At 49.5% G+C, this 17,436-nt stretch overlaps 1 protein-coding gene across 12 annotated transcripts in view; it reads left to right on the top strand.

Moving 5' to 3' along the window:
• The window catches only part of FRMD4A (FERM domain containing 4A), a 474,860-nt gene that overhangs the window by 391,247 nt on the left and 66,177 nt on the right, over positions 1-17,436 (top strand). The window contains exon 1 of one of the 12 annotated variants that reach the window (XM_082385291.1): positions 5,481-5,612. The exons of the other annotated variants lie outside the window; for them this stretch is intronic. The gene's annotated coding sequence lies outside the window, so the exon portion shown is untranslated. Of the gene's footprint in view, positions 1-5,480; positions 5,613-17,436 lie in introns of those variants that run through there. 12 annotated transcript variants of the gene reach the window in all.

The following is a 17,436-nucleotide window of genomic DNA, read 5'->3' as shown; positions in this document are numbered from 1 at the left end:
ATCTTTGAGACAGAGGAGTGACCACATGAGACCTTCGTAGTCAGAGAAACATCGTCCTGGCACCTGGTGGAGGTTGAGTGGAGTGATACAGGGCAAGACTTGCCAACCGGGACATCGTTACATTAGTGTAGGCCAGAGCTGGTGGTGTGGCTTTGGGGGTGGCTCTCCGTGCCCGGGATAGAGAAGGGGAATTGGAAGTGAGATGTTTAGAAGGTGATGTGACTGATCAATGGCGGGAGGCGACAGGGTGGACGTTGGAGCAGGAGGAGAATCTAGAACAACTTCTCGATTGACCAAAGCCTGGGATATAAGAGAAGGGGAGAGAAGTTCAGTTTAGGACATGCCGAGTTTTGGGCCGATGGGACATCCAGGTAGTGGTGGCAGATAGGCAGCGGGTATTCAGTTGGAGCTCGACAGTGTCAAGAATTTCGAACCAGAGACTGAACAGAGAGAGGAACGGGAGAGGCACTCGGCACGCTGGAAAAATGACAGTAGCTGTGAGTGGCTTTCAGTTCCCCATCGTGACATCCCCTGTGAGGCAGAAGGGCAGGGCCGGGACCAGGACACCCTGGCCCTTCTGTAACTTGGGGAGCCGTCTTTAGGAAATGAATGTGCAATCTACGTATAAAATTAAGAACAGGCCTTTGAAAAGCCTATGACGGGAATTCCCTGGTGGTCCAGTGGTTAGGACATAGAGCTTTCACTGCCCAGGGCCTGGGTTCGATCCCTGGTCGGGGTACTAAGATCCCACAAGCCGCCTAGCGCAGAAGAAAGGAAGGAAGGAAGGACGGGGGGGGGGGGGAGGGGAGGGGCCCACGAGGGGAAGAGACCCAAAGTTTCATTAGCCCGAGGGGAATCCGCCTCTGCTGAGACCTGCCATGGGCCCTAAAGACTTCGCCTGAGCCGTAGGTGAGAGGTCCCAGCTGCAGGGGAAGGATGCAGGACGTCTCTTCCTTCCGCTCACAGCCAGTGTCATCACCTTCATGAAAAGGCCGTCTCTGTTTCGTGCAAGGCACCTGTGAGTCCCTGAATGTACAGGGCACACTCCCTGGCTCTGGACCTGTGAACCTAAAGAGACACGGGCACGTGGTAGTGACCACTGGTGCACAGCACATACGAGTGCCCCAGTCTGTCTTCAGCTAAAAATCAGAAACTCACGTGAAACCGTCAGGATGAAGAGATGCCCCAGTCTCCGCTGGCCCCACCCTCCGCCATCTCTGACCCGGCCGCTGACCGTTTAGAAAGCCTCCCAGCTGACTCCGACATGCGGGCAGAGTTGAGAACCACCGCCGCGGGCCTCCTTTCCGAACTCAGACTCGGGGAGGGTCAGCCGGGCGCAGCAGGTGCGTCCGGCAGGGCCTCTGCCCTCGAGGAGTTGGGGACAGGGCTCAAGTCCAGACCGGCCCCGAGTGATGGGTGACCCTCCGGGCGGCACCACACCCTCGCAAAAGGGGCCAGGCAGAGCTTGGCACCCGGGACCCCGGCAGTGCTCGGGAAACTGGGAGTGACGCCCAGTTCTGGGCACCTGAAGGCCCTTTTGTAGCAACAGCTGCACCTCCGGCCCAGGCACAGGCCTCCCTGACACTCTGACCCAGTTACAGCAGCTGTGTCACATGGTACCACCGTGCTGAGAGCCAACATTCAAGCAGAGGCAGGGGCAGGGCGGGCGACTCCCTCGCCTTCGGAGGGCCTGGAGGCCTTGTCTGGCATCCACAGCTGCAGAGCTTCAGCAGATAACACACACAGCAAGCGGCGCTGCGCCTCCTACGAGACTGCGCTCAAGTGCTTCCACGTGGGCCACCAGACAAGGGGGGGTGGGTGGCTGATGACTGCCCAGAAACGGGCGGCCCCGTAGCTGCTCCAAGTTCCCCGGGTGGCGTGCGGTTTGCCACGCCGGTGGCAGAGTCCACCCTAAACTGCTTAATCCTCACTCTGAAGCCCTGGGGGCTTTGGGGGGGATGGAGTAAAAGCACAGGGTCCCTCACCCACGGAGTAGGGAGAACATCCTAGGCCCCTCCCAATCACGCGCCCCTATCTGCTACCTGGATCTTCTAAACAGACGCCTGGCCTTGCAGAAGCACAGCCGAAAATGCAAGCTGCTGATGTTAGAGAGAGAAAAAAAAAAAGACAGCTTCTTTGCCCTCAGGGCACATGTGTCAGGAACAGCGAGACACGTGTGGACACCCAAAGAGGGCGTTTTGGCTTTTGTGTATGTTCAGAAGCTCAAGGCCAATTTCAGAAGTATTTCGGAATGATGGGTGCAAGAATAGCCCCCCAAATCCCTAAAAAACCCACACATAGGACTAAAAACAGTTAAAATATACAGTACATCCACATACACCAGGATAGTGGCCCTTGCTTGTGTAGATGAGCTCTTTTAAAAGATCAGACAGAATCCCAAACCGTATCCAAGGACAGATTGCAGAATTTTTATGTTATTAACTATCCCCCTATCAACTCTCACTAAATCCTCCTATTTCCCTCCTTCACCCAGTGATGTTTTCCCTCTCACTCTGCCTGCCTCCCCATTTCTGCACTCTTGTTCCTACTAAAATGCTGATCACACTGCAAAACATGCCTCTCTTCTTCCCCATGATTCTGGGGTGATAATTTTAGGCACCGTTTGTGAGTGAGGTATCAAGAGTACAGGAATGGCAGTATTTACATGTCTAACTGTCTGGGTTTAGCAATGGTGAGAAACGTGCAAAGAGGGTCACAGTGGTGAAAAAAAGAAAGAAAAACCCTGCAGCTACATAGATGATCTTACCCTGTTTTCTCCTATGTACCACATTCCCTTTTAGCGTGTGTTTGCGTGTGTAGGAACGGAGCTCTTCGCAGGTGAGAGGTCCTTTATTCCACCAGGTACTGTCCTGTTGGCTTCAGGGAATCATGAAACATTGTCAGACCAGCATTTGGGAACTTGAAGTAAATCCCAAGCTTCATCTTAGGTTGCACTTATGGCCAAGGAAAGACACCCAAGCATCAAAAAAGAGCAAATGCCAGCTACGTAAAGTGACCATCAGTGGGGACACGCCGCAGAGCCGCTGGCTCGTCAGTCTCAGATAGTTGTGTTAGTACAAGCAAGAGTGTTTCTTCTTCCCTGAGAACATTTGAGTGAAAATCAAATGATATGTACTGAAAAGGCATTGCTTATTAACTCCTGCAGAACCGGGATCAGCTGGGGCAGAGATAAATAAAGCTGGACGTAATCGATCACAAAGGGCTCCCTCTTTTAGAGTAGGACCTTGCATTCCTTAGATCAGAGCCTGGAAAAGTCCGAAAGCTCTGATCTCTGGGACAATCTGCCTCTTCTTTGTAGCACCAGGACCAAAGGCTTTGGGCGATTAGCCTCTCCCACACTCAAGACTCAACCCCCATCAGTGCCAAGCTGAGCTGCCTTCTCTGTCCGCCCGCTGGAATTTGCACTTTCCAAACCTGTGGCCAGACCAGCCATCGAATCATGAGAAAACGTTATCATCTACAACAGAAAATGCTTTCCGAATGGGGTGCCAGGAAGAGTTAGGATGAAGATCTGTCCTGCAGGCTGTGTCAGAGAATATACGCATTAAAGAATGAACAGTGTGAAACACGTAACTCCAAAAAAACCTCCCTAGAAGGCGTATTCGATATCTGTAAATCATCATCTACAGCTGCAGCCCATTCGCCAGCCTATATTTAATGAAATCTCTCCATGGGGGGAAGGATGGTAGTGCTGGTCCTTGTTACGTATTCAGCAGACAGCATTTACTTATTTATTTGATGTGCAATTAGGAGCGCTTTTATGTTCACTTAGGTGCACAATTAGGTGCACAGAGGGCTCCCCTCTGAGACATTAGGAGAAGGAACCAGAGTAAATGGTCGCCCCTTTCCCCAGAGCAGCCAATGTAGCTTCCTATGCTTCCTAAGAGTATTTCAGAATTGGGGGCATTAGCTCAGAGAATTGATGCATTGCTGTCACTTCCCCAGATTAGTAAAGATTTTTGAACTGGATGAGATGATGAAACAGGAAGAGAAAATAATATTTACAGGAAATACTCCATTAACCGTGAACCGACTCCCAGCGCAGTCAGCCTGCTGAATTATTCAGCGTGATAAGCACGCCATTAAGTGCTTTGCCAACTTATTTTTCAGCTTCTGTTTGGATGCACTTGACTCATCGTCGGGCTGCCGGGCCCTCTGCCTCGGCAGGCCCTGGGCGGGTGCCTCCCTCATTCCGTTATCTGTATTCCCCTGGGAAACCGCACCCTAGGCTCTCTGGGGAGGAAGAGCTCCACGGACTACTTTTAGCATTCCTAGCGTTTTGCAGCCTTTGCTTTTTCATCGTCAGATCGAAAGAAGGGCTTCTCTGTTGCCTCCTTCAGACCTCACTCAGCGCTGAGCGGACCAGGAAGGGTTCCATGCCTGTGGGTGACAGGCCCTGGCCATGGGTCATCAAGGAGAGCCAGCCTCAGAGCTGAGGGGCAGGCCTGCCGGAGGGACGCTAGGGTGCAGGGCAGGGGAGGGGGGCAGAGAGAGTCACCAGCGTCTGCCATCTTAAAATAACTCCCCAAGAAAGAAAAAAGCAGTTGTATTCTAGGAAGATTGAGACGCTCTTCTGAAAGCATCAGTAGACAATAGACATCCTCTCCTCAAAGCACGTGTATTAGGCATGGCTGAGTTCTCTCTCTTTGGAACGGGAACCCCAGTCTCTCCTCCCATCCAAGAATTGCCGTCCCCTGAAAGTGCTGAGCTAGAGCTTTAGACCAGCTCCAGTAGAAGGTGTTGAATGTGAAATCCTCTCCAATAAACTGGACCCCGTAGGAGAATTACCAAGTGCCTATCGTAAGCCAGGCCCTGCTTGAGGCCCTGCAGGTGTTACAGTGAACAAAAGAGACGGGTCCCTGCCCTCAAAGAGCTTAGAGTCTAGTGGCAAAGACGGTCAAACGATCGCATTAGGTAAATCTGTAATGTAGAGTGTGAGAGTATTGAATTCTACGAAGAGACAACCAATCAGTAAGGAAGAGGGGGATGGTCAGGGGTGGTCTGGCCAAGGAGGTGACTTTAAGGGACTCCGCTCCGAGTGTTGCATCCCCTGGGAAGCAGAGTTAGGGATTCTCGCACAGGAAGTGTATTGGGAAGTGGTCTGGAATCAACAGCAATGAGCAAAGGGAAGGAGACAGGACCCGGCAGAGGGAGAAGCTGAGCTGGGATACAACCTTAGGGAAAGCTGTGAAGCTGCAACAATGGGCCGTCAATCATCAGACCCTTCGCCTTAGCCCAGCATCAACCAATCATTAGATACAGGTGAGCCACAGGCGTGGGGTTGTGACCTTGGGCAAGATGGCTCTCTACAGCTGAGGGCAATTCCCGGAGAGAGGATAAATCCTTCAGTCCTGAAGGAGAGGTTGGCCGATGCAGGAGCTTTTCCTGTAGTGGTTCCCCCAGTGTGGCCCTCGGACCAGCAGCCGCTACATGACCTGGGAGCACGTTAGAACTGCAAACTCCAGGTCCCCACCTGAGACTTCCAGACTCAGAAATTCAGAGGCTGGGACTCGGCAGTGTGTGTTCTCACAAGCCCTTGAGGCGATTTGAAGACAGGCTACAGAGTTTGAGGATCATTGCTCCACACACAGGTAACGGGAACTTTCTTTGTGATCCTACTTTGTTGTTTTGTTGTTAAGATATTGTAGTCTGAGTTTAAATCAAATTCCTTCTTGTAACAGTTATGCCTTTAAAAAAAGATGTTTTATAAGCCAGTGGCCTCCATATCCATTTAAAGGCGCAAAATAAATCTCAAAATCTCAACCAAGGAGGAATTTGAGGGCTATTCACTCACTCCCAGGGTATTCAGAGTTGTGATAAACAACTTGTTTAACCCCTCTGTGCCTCTGTTTTTATGTCTGTGAAGTAGAGACTCTAAAACAGGAGTAATAGTCTAGTTATCTTCGTCTTGAATATGTTTACATCTCAAAGAGTTGCCTGTTCCCCAAGATAAAAGCGCTGTTGCCCTTGACATAGCAAATACCGTTACAGTCTCTTTTACGCTGAAGACAAGAGGCAGGATCACCGCGAAGAGCAAACAGAATCCCTTTGTTAAGAGGATTGATTTTTTTTTTTTTTTCCCTTGGTCATTGGATCTGGGAACCCAGGGTCCCTTGGTTCCCACAGGTTCTTCTGGAGGCCGTTTCCAAGCCTGGTCCTGAGTAAGCCACCCCTCCAAGGACACCTACTTGTATCCTTGTTGAAACTGTCTCCATAATACTCGTGCTGGTGTCAGACTGTCCCTTTTGAAAACGATGCCCGTGAGCAGAAAATAAAAGCATGCCTCCATCCAGGTGGATAATCCTTAGAAGCTATAACGTGAGCGTCATTTCTCCGTGGAGGTACGGGAGGAGAGAAATGCAACTCTTCCTTTAAGAGAGGCAGGTCCAGCTCTCTCCTGGGCTGACATGCTTGGAGGTAGCTCTTAGAGGGGGTACACTGTACTCTGAAGAACTCACCCAAATGTTCTCTGGGTGCAAGGGTTAATCTCCAGACCTGGCATCACCCTTTGGGTGCTCTGTTCCTGCGCCCACCTCCTACTGTTATATCTGGTGGGAAGATATCTGGCCTGGTGGTCAAGCCCCCTCAGTTTTAGCTCCGGGTCTGCAAGCTGAGTCGCGTCCGTGGGCCTGTTTCCTCATCAACAAGGCAATGATACAGGTGATGGGGAATCTTGAGGTTGAGAGAAGCAGGAAAGGAGAAACAGGGGAGAGGAATGAAGCAAGGGGCAAGCTCATTGTAAAGCCAGAAGGGAGTCCTTCATAAAAGGAAAAGCAACATTTTCCTGGAAGAAAGTGGTAGAGGGAGAAAATGCCAGTTTCTAAGTGGGTAAATCCCTGTCTGTCTTTGACTGTTGTTCGCGTTAGCCAAAGTGCCAGCTAGATCTGAGCAGACAACCAAAAATAGTCTCCCAGCCCCCCCACCCCCCACCAGCTGGGGATCTCTGTCCCTTGTGTGGGGTGTGAGGTCTCCCGGGGCTCTTCCTCGTGTGACAGCACTAGGGTGGCCATAAACAGCCACGTGGATTGGGACGGAGAGTAGGGGTCAAACTCAACAGTCTGTGTTTATCACATGCAAATAAACACCCGCACAGCCAGGCCAGCGGCCCCCTTGAGACTGACGAGCTTCTAAATAACTCACAGAAACAGACTCCCACTACTCGGGGCGCCCCATTGACCTTGGGTGCAATCTGCAGATGCAAATCAAAACCCAGTGCTGTTGCTGGATCTCCGTCCTGAGTAGAGGCGCCTCCAGAATCCCCGCCCACTCCAGTGAGCCCTGAGCCAGTCGTAGCTTAAGAGCTGATGGGTTTTCTCTGGCTTAAAAACCAAAGACTTGGCCAGGTTAACAAGAACATCGACCACCTGGGACTCAAAAAGGCACATTTCTTCTATCTCCCACCGTTCTTTTAAAAGCGTTCTTCCCTAGAGGGAAACGCAGGCAGCCCGTGATTTCTCTGATCACTCCCAGGTAATACAGAGTCATGCAGTCGCTTTAAGCAGCAAAGTTAATTTTGTTAAGAAATGAGAGTGTCCGGTCCTTGATAACAACCAAAGTTCCAAACTTGGTCTAAAGTTAAATCCTGCCCCCTCTCCCAGCTGGACTGCCTCAATCTCCCCGTCAGCTCCTCGGAGGGCAGCTAGCAGCCCACTTCTCGTGACTTAGATGTCAGCAGGAACCAGGGACAGTCTTAGGTGGCCCTTAACTTCAGGAGACACCTGGCAAGCTCTCCAGGCCACCCTAGTGAACCTTTTCTCACTAGGTTTGCGGAAGGTATCCTCCACGTCCCCCCCTCTGGGTCAGGGAAGCTGACAGCACACCTCTCTCCCTCTCAAATCCTCCCTCAGTTTCCACCTTCCTAAACACTTCATACCCCAATGGAGGGTGAGAGGTTTCAGAGTCACGTAAACAGTAATGTTTTTTAAATGTAAAAAAAAAAAAAAAAATTTAATTGTGATAAAGTATGCATAACATAAAATTTACCATTGGAACCACTGGTTAGTGGTTAAGTATTAGGTATATTCCCACTGTTGTGCACCCCGTCTCCAGAACGTTTTCTTTGTGCAAAACTGAAGCTGTCTCCGTGAAACAGTGATTCCCCAGCCCTAGCACCCGGCAACCAGCATTCTACTTCCCTCTCTATGGATTTGATTCCTCTAGAGATCTCATATAACTGGAATCATAGAGTATATTTATTTTTGTGACCATAGGGTTTTAATATCCAAACCAGGACACTTTTGAGAATGGAAGAGGGCACTGGTTAATGATGACACCCCAGCGTCAGGCAAACTGGGCTGCCCCAAGCAAACCAGGGCACATGGTGGCCTCTCGAGCCAGGGGGGTGACCCGTGAAACGGGCTCTTGGCCCTTTTGTTTGTTTGGTTTTTGCCTGTCTTACTGGGTGGTCTGCTCACTACTCACTTTAATGAGATCGATCATCATAAAGTCTAGGCCAGTACATCACTGTCATATCCTATGGCTCTGGCTGTGCCGTGGTGGCATCACCCACCGATGGCATAACTCCTGACCAACTGTGCTGAGTTAAGAACTGGGGCAACCCCAGAGAGCCCCGGCCAGTGAACCTGTAGACCATCCCGGCACCCAGGTCTTTCTGGCATTCGCAACAGGTGTTTCTGATGCTTCATGGGGATTTGAAAGATTCCTCGTCAATCCTGAGAATCTTTCTGGAAAGCGTACACGGGCACTGAGTGTGGTCCGTGGGCAGACCCAGGGCAGACCCAGCCTCCTTGTGATGGGTGCCCCTGTTCTGGCCTTTTATTAGGAGGTCAAAGAGCCAGGGGAGCTCCAGATGCCCGTCTCTCCAGGCCTCCCGGACCGTAAACCAGCCCCCAGCCCTGCCTGTATCAAGGCTCAGGAGGCACAGCTGAGTGAATGGCCTGTGCATGGGCGTGCACACGTATATATCTTTACTGATACATATTGAGCTGATGCTTGGAGCTGTGAGGGTTGAAAAACCATCTGAAACCCGGTCCCTGGCTTGCTCACATGGCAGTGGTGGATAACACCCCCCAGAGGTGCCTCGGCCATGACAGCCCAAAGCGGTCAGGCTGGAGGTCAGTTGGCACCTGCAGAGCCCACCCCAGGGGACCCGAGAGGAGAGCTCTATAGGAGGACCATCCGACCAGGGGGAGTGGGGGGCTGCTTATGGAGAAGGGGCGGCCCTGGGATGAGGGGGCTTTAGCCTGGACTGCTGGCTCCTTTTAAGTAATTAGTTTTACTGAGTTTTAACCAAAGAGCATCTTCTGATTTAAGGGTTAATGCAGAGTAGGATTTACCAGTCAAAACAGTGGAAAGGCCTCAAGGGAGCTCTTGACTACTCCCCATTTCTTCCCCAAGCCCCACGAACCTGCTTTTCTCTCTGGTCTTGCCTAGTCCAGACGTTTAGTATAAATGGAATCATAGAATTTGTGGCCTTTTGTGCTTGGCTTCTTTGATGTAGAATAACGTATTCAAGGTTCATCCATGTTGTAGCATGAATCGGAACTTCATTCCTCTTTATGGCTAAATAAGATTCCATCTTTCCCTGTTAACGTCAGCATTTTCTGCACTAACATAGCAAACACACACACACACACACACACACAAATGGTGCCTTGGGTTTTTGCACTTCCTGTGTTCCCTCACATGGGTGTACGGCTTTGCCCCGGTTTCCTTCTGGTATCCACTCAGCTGTCACTTCGGTGAAGGCTTCCCCGACCGCTTTATAAACTGTGACAACCCCTGTCCTGGCCTCCTCAGAACCTGCTACCCTCTAACTTCCTCACTGTATAGTTCTCTTATTTGCCTACCTGGCCCCTCACAAAAATGTGCAGAGACTTTTGTCTGTTTTTTCTCTATTGCATGCCTGCTGGTAGCGCAGTGCCTGACCCATGGTAGATAATAAATACTGGTTACATGAACAAAAGCAGCCAGAGCAGAATATCTACTAGCTTGTTGGAAGCTACCACTAATTTTGAGGTCATCTCCATGTATATGTGTGTAGTGGCCTCAGAGATAGGATAGTGTAGCTCCTATAAGGAGGGTTGGAGAAAGCTCCACGTGAAAGGCCAGACGTCTGTAAAGAAAGGGAGGGAGGAGGGAGGCATGAGAGCTTTTTACAGCTTAGATTTGTTGATTGGGGGAAAAAAAGCATAAAATTTCCCCCCCAGTCCATCTAGACTGTCTCTTGATTTTATTTTTTGTCTCTTGGAGCGAAAGTACCCAAATTGCTGCTAGGAACTATATGTCGAAAGTGAATTGCAGGAAGACACAGACCACTGAACTATTCCAGTTCATCTGGATGCCTTTTCTGCTTAGAAGCAGGAAATGTTAGGCTGAGAAACCCTGCTTGTTGAATCCAGTCACCTTTGCTTTGTCTCAGGGAATCTCAGCTTGTTTCTGCTGAGCTATACGATACTTAGGGAGTTCTGTGAGATTTTTTTTTTTTTTTTTAAATGAGCATGATTCAGAGGGGAAACCCAGGCTGAACTGATCTTCCTGAAGTGTGAACCTATTTAATACTAAACCCTAGCACAGCCAGAACGGTGTCAAGCTCTCCCTCCCAGCGCCTGCAGGTAGGGCTGGGGGACTCTTACCAGGAGGGTCCTGCTCTGGATCATGCCTGTCAAAGAGCCCTAAGCCAATCGAGGCAGTTTCTAAGCGGAATGGCATGAAGAGTCACTCCAGGTCTGTACTAGGATGCCAGCTCGGGCCCCTGAGCTCCTGGAGACCGTAACTTCCCCCATTTACTTCAGAGGAGAGTTGAATTCAGACAGAACTACCAGAAGAAGGAAGGGCTGTGGTTCCTGGGTTGCAGCTCTCGGGCTGGCCCTCACTGCCACTTCCCTGTTGCCATATCCTGTGCAGTTTAGAAATGTATTAACAAGATGTGCAGGTTCAAGGGCTGGTGGTTCCTCATGGCACGGAAGTTACTTGAATTTTGAGCACCTGGGGGTTCAAGTACCATGTGCCACCATTTATCATCTGTGTGACTTGGAGAAAGTAACTTAACCTCTCTGAACTTTGGTTTCCATAATACCTACCTCATAGAGCTTTTCATTCATTCACTTAAGTCACTCAACAGTTACTGAATGTCTGATATGCCTCAGGCATTGTGCTAGGTGCCAGGAAAATACCCTCAACAAGCCTAGAGTCGGGTAGCAAAGATAACTGAGTAAAAAAGACGCTTGTGACACGGGATGCGAATTGCTTGGCAGAGGGTAGTACATGAATCTCTGGGAGAACTAGCCCAGGTTAGGGCTGTTAAGTCGGGGCGGGGGTCGGGGGGGTGGTTGGGGACAGCAGTCATGGAAAGAAAGTGGTTCAGGGCAGGCTACTGAAAAGTATCCATTTCCTCCTCTGCCCTCACCCCTCCTCCCCCAAATTCACACTTCCCCATATTGACCTGCCCGCTTCAGGATTCCTCTAGGAAAATGGAACAAGGGCAGAGCCTGAAATAGGAGCAGTCCTCCTGGGAAGACAGAAATTCTAGAATTTCTGTCCTTACCTCTAAGAAAACATCCCCTCATGTTTCTTCTTTCTGGGAAGGCTAAAAGGTGGAGCAGATACAGCACTGCTTAGTAAGAGGAACCCGAGAGAGAGAGAGAGATGACCAAAGTCAACCAGGGTGCCAGCTGCAGAGATGGCGGCTTAACACCGGCCTCCCTGCTCCTGCTGGCTGCGGCCACCATCACAGAGCAGCCGGCTAGAGCGCACGTGGTCTCGGCAGCAGTGTGACTCGCCGAGGAAGCCTCCCAGCCCTGGCCCCGTGCCTCTCCGTCCTCCACACCCCCTGAGACACTCTCCAACCAGGAGAGCCTGGGGTTCACACCTGCCGTCTCCGCAGCAGTGGTCTGCCCCTCTCCTGGTACACACAGCGACCAGGATCTGCAAGGCCTTCCCCTCCCCAAGAGGATGAGCCAACCCTTGAAGCACTGGGTAGTTTAAAGTGCACACAAGCTGCTCTTAAATAATTATCCCCATAGAGCCCTTGCTAGTTGACTAATTTTTTTTTTAACTTTTGTCTCCCAGATAACAGTGTAACAGAGTATTGTCATTTTTTTTTTTTTTAAGCTTGATTAAGCAGGGGTTTAGTTACGATTGTTTACCTTTATTTATGTAGAACTCATTGCCAATCCATTCTTCTGCATTCTACCCCGTCTCTCACGGCTTCAGCCAGCCCCCTTCAGGGTCTCACTGTGATGCCGCACCTCTGGGCAGGGCCACCAGGTGTAAGACAACTGATAACTGCCAACTCCTCTCCCCCCGCAAGAGAAATATAGAAAAATACAGGTTTCCCCAAAGTCTGTCCTCCAAAGTAGTCAAAACAAAAACCCTTACAGCAATCCAAGAAGAGATCTTTGCCATTGCAAGTGGAATGGCCCATCATAATTCCCCACCCGAGATGGACCAACTACTTCTCAGACTAATTCCCTCTTTGAAGCATCCCATTCACTGAAGTCTTCACAGGTGTGATTAGCCTTGAAGTTTTTTGTTTTTAAAGGAAAGGCTGGAGCCCAGAGAAGTGAAGCCACACCAAACTGGGCCACCATGCTCATTGCTAGAAAAACCAAAGCTGGACTCAGGTAACGTGAATCCCTGGCCAGCTTCTTTCTCCCTTTGGATACTAACTCGCATCCATCCCCCAGAGGCACACAGAGGAGGGAAGAAAATTCCATCAGGAGGCCAAGGATAAGAAAGGAAAAACACTTTCAGCTTCTCTTGAAAGATTTTACATTTGCCAAAGCTTTATGGTCAGGTTCTTCCCCAAGAAAAGCCAAAATACACACAAGAAAATGATACAGAGAGATACCCCCCTAGGGAGAAAATTAAAAGGAAATTGCGTCCAGTGGGGACAAATAAAATGGCCTGTTTTCTCCGGAGGCCTGTTAAATATCTGTGGATCTTCTTTCCCTCTGTCTTCCCCTAGTAACGACTCTGAAGCCAAAGGAAGCTAAAAGGTTTTTGATGGGTTAAAAAGAGGCCATCCATTAAAGGGTCAAGGCCCAGCGCTCTGGGCATCTGTCACTGAGTTAACCAATCAATTGAGAGCTCCTGTGGTCTGACACTGAGGAGTAGGCAGCCGGCCGGAAGAACATCTTGATTCCATTAGGTCTGGCTGTGCAGAAAAATTAGCTGTTGTTTTCTTTGCTGGGTTACGTGGTCCTCTTGGAAGAAAGTGGAAGCCAGGGAGCCTTCCTTCAACGCAGGTCCTGAGGACCCTGGTAGGCTCACTTTGTGAGCTAATAATCTTGACATAGATTGGCTGTCTTGGAGGCTCTGATTTGGATCCCAGTCTGGCCCATTCAGGGTACTGCTGAGCTGTATCACAGGAGGGTACTTTCCTCTCTGGGCGAATGTTGTGAGATGAGAAGTCATAGCAGGGCGACTTCCCTGGCGGTCCAGTGGTTAGGACTCCGTGCTTCCACTGCAGGGGGCACCGGTTTGATCCCTTGTCAGGGCACTAAGTTCCCACAAGGCGAGTGGCCAAAAACCGTCATAGCAGGAAAGTGGTCCAAACTGACTCTGGTCAAAATTGTGGTGGACCCAGGAATTGACTGGAGAAGGATTGGAAGCAAAGAATCCGAAGAGAATGCGTCAAACACCAACTCCAGTGGATGAAGGAGAAGCTGGGTTAGGCTTACACTTGCATCGTGAAAAATCCAAGGAACAAAAAACATTTTTTTAAATGCCCATGGCACCATATTAGCCATCTTTTTAAAAAAAAAAAAAAATGCACAAACCTGTGCTTTGGGCTACGTGTTCAAAGTAATCAGAACTTTTTTTTACATGAAGAGTAGCGTGTGAACGATGGCAGGAAGAGAGCATGACGGCTGCTATTTGAGTGCTAACTGCATGCCGGGCTCCACTTGAAGCACTTCGTATGTATTAGTTCATCAATACAGCAGCCCCGGGAAAGTAAGACCGGCGTTGTTTGGAGTTGTATTTCAAAGACGAGAAAAGAAAGACACGAAGAAATTTCATTGCCAAGAATACACAGCCAGCAAGTGGCAGACAGTGTGACTTGGAAAACCGTGCTTTTAATCAGGAGAACAATCTGCTCCTTTATCTACAGGTTCCACATCTGTGGATTCAACCAACTGCGAATCGAAAATATTCAGAAATAACTTTTAAATTCCAGAAAGTTCCAAAAAGCAAAACTTGAATTTGCTGAGTGCCAGCAACTATTTACATAGCATTTACATTGTATTCGGTATTGTAAGTAACCTAGGGATGATTGAAAGTGTACGGGAGGTTGCGTGTGGGGTATATGCAAACAGCACTCCATTTTATATAAGGGACTTGAGCATCCTCAGATTTTAGTATTCGAGGAAGGTCCTGGAACCAAGCTCCTGAGGATGCCGAGGGACAACGGTATTCTGTACTGTCTCCCATAAGTAGGAAATGTTTAAAACAAGCTACTTTGGAATTTAAAAATAAAGAGTAGCAGGGTGGCATTCCAAGGATTTACAATGCTGACCTTCAACCCGTGCTTAGGATGCAGGAATGCCCACAGACATGCCCCTCCTTATGCGGAAAAGGAAGCCAAGATAAAGAGTGACTTACAAAGTCAGGACTATCACTTGAGGCCTCCTGATTTCCAAGTCAGAGTTCTCATCGCTAAAAACGATGAACCGAAACCCAGGAGACTCTCAGTGATGGTCATGAATGTTGATTCTGAAACAGAAGCATGAGACCTATCTTCATAAGCTGGTGGGGTGCCTCCCTAGAGTTTTAAAAGCCTGAAGCTATAGATGGTTTTAAACTCCATCATGAAGTTAGTTCCTATATCGTGGATACAGTCTGCTTTGTGTATGTCGCACGCTCCCAACTAGGTTGTAGGCGCCTTACACATATAAACATATGTGAGGCGTCATGTCCTTTCTCTGTCCTATTAGCATAGGTTCATGCAAAGTAGACGTCACAACTTGCATATTTGGAAGAGGATTGGGGATTGGTTGTTACCTAAACCCCCAGGGCCTTGTTTCTCTCTTTTCTGAGCATAAGGTAAAATGTATTGAATACCCATGCAACTGATATAGAAACCTCTGACATATGGTGTTAACCCGCTAAAAACAGCGCTGCTTCTGTTGTTCCCTAGAATTAGTTCTTGCGTGACAGTAAAGCCTCATCAGGGGACACCTGATAAAATTCTCTGAACGTGCAGGCTTGGGGTTTCTGTGTTGTGCTCCCATTTTAATTCAAGTCCATCCTGTTGGGGTTGAGTGATTCCTTTTGTCCTGTATCCCTCACGATGTGTGGCAGCTCATTTTTATTTGCCGAAGTGCATAAATACACCTGGAGATGAGTGAGTGACAGCCCTACTTCTAGAGGGTGAACAGAGCAGAAATGAAATCAGGAAGTGGGTTTTTTTTAGTTGGTATGTTTCATCCTGAGTTCGGAGGTTATTCCTGGCTGTGAGTCTGATTCTTACGAGAGAACTCCTTGCTGGTGTTTGGAAGGCAGGCAGCCAAGAGCCTTTGGAGAAGTGATCACTTCAAGATCGGCTCGAAACAACTCTGTTTTTGCTCATCGTCGGGTCCTCCTGGTGTGTTAGAAAGAGCCCAAGACAGAAGTCCCAAGAGTGGGCCCGGCATCAATTACTTATTTAACCTCTGCCCCCCACCCCGGCCTTGCTTTATCTGTGGGAGATGGGGACTGGCCAGATGGCTGCCGGGATTCAGTATAATGGTCCCTCTAGAAGCAGCAGGAAGTTACTCAGAGAGAGGTCATTAAGAGGCTTGGTGACTCAGCCTCAGAGACAGGAGGAAGACGAGGCTCCCCCAAGTCCTGGTCAAGAATCAGAGCCACTAGAGCGGGCTTCCTCTCAAGCCTTTATTTCCGCCTCGTTCCGAGAGCTCACCCACCACCCCACGTGCTGTGCTAGCGCCCAGTAAACACTGGCTGTGGAGGAAGTCTCAGGGATCCAAGGCCCCTCTGCCTGTCCCCGCTGTGCCTTCACCCACTGAGAAAGAACAGAACATGAGTCCTTCTTGGCCCTGACCTTCAGCGTACACAGGATGTGGGAATCTGGCAGAGCAGCTACTAGGACCCAGTAACCTGGTCCTGCTCGTTAAGTGTTTTTAGTGCATCCTGCTGTGCAGGGCTCAAAGGCTCTATTTATTAGCCACTCTTGTCTGCTTTCCGTGGATAAACGTTTCCCATCTCCCCTTTTATACATTATGACATTGGGGCCCGGAAAGGGGAAGTGGAGGGGCTGTGATCACTTGGGAATCACACATCTGGGTCAGAAGCCACGAATCCACATCCAGGACCAGCCATGGCGACAGGCACACTCTCGATGAAACCGCTTCTGGATGGTTTCTCTATGTTTTTGTTTTCCAGGCAAGGCCAAATTATTAAGGCTGTTCTTAATCATGATTCTTGTTGTTTGTTAGTCCCTGATGGAAAGCTACGGATACTGAGGCATCTCTGTATGGAAAACCAGAAGAACCCAGGTCTCTGAGACAAGAAAGGAGTGATATGTATTATCGTTTACAGCCTGTAAAGGAAAGAAAATCCAGTGTGTAGGACGGAAAAGATGTGGCTTTATACTTCCTACCTAGAGTCACATTGCTGCTTGTTTGTAAAAATCATTCCACTCATAAAGTTAACCATCCATTAGAGAGTAAGAGCTGTTCCCACTAATTGGGGGACCTATGGGGAAAGGAACAAGTTAGAGGTTAGAGTAATGGGCCAGGTGCCCTTGATTCCTATTTCTGGTTCCTTCACTGACTTGCTGTGTGGCCTTAGGCATTTTCCTCTAATTTCTCTGGGCCTCGTTTTCCCCAAGAAGAAAATTTCCCACTTGGTCTTCTTGGGGGGATGCTAAAAGATCAAAGAAGAGACATCTGCTTTTTAAAGATGCCCAGATGAAGTGCATTAGAAAGGCCTTTTTCATAGGTATTAATAAGCCCTTTGATTACTGATAGACCGTGTGTTTGAGCTTTTAGGTACCTCCTTGGGCAGAATTGGCCATAGAAATTAGGCAAAATCCTAAGGGCTCTAGCCCAGTTGTAACCATCATTGTGTGTCTGGCGAGTCTTTATGGGGTGTCTTTAGCTGGTGATGATGGGTTATGATGGCTGCACTGAGCCCGGGAGGCTCCCCTGAAGTGACACAGACATCAGGGGCCGTCCCCAAACCAGCACATGGGAGCCCAGTGTACCCTGTTCATAAAGGGAGGCCCGGTCAAGCGTCTGCTCTTTATCTGCTTGTTGTTCAACTCTGCCAGCGTCAGAGGGGAGGGTGTGGTAGGTGGGGTCCCTGTGCCCACCATCAGCCCACCTTGGTGCGTGGGGGCGTCCAACTGCCTTCATCCCCCTGTTCCCCAACACCTCCTGTCACCCCGAAGTGGGGGGGAAAGGACAAGGCCATTGTTCCCTCGTGAGCACCTCCTCTTGGGTTCCTGGGACC

Source organism: Balaenoptera borealis, assembly GCF_965194805.1.
Source record: "Balaenoptera borealis genome assembly, chromosome: 3".
Lineage (NCBI taxonomy): Eukaryota > Metazoa > Chordata > Mammalia > Artiodactyla > Balaenopteridae > Balaenoptera > Balaenoptera borealis.
The sequence above is the reverse complement of the archived record's forward strand: the minus strand, read 5'-3'. Positions and strand labels throughout refer to the sequence as shown.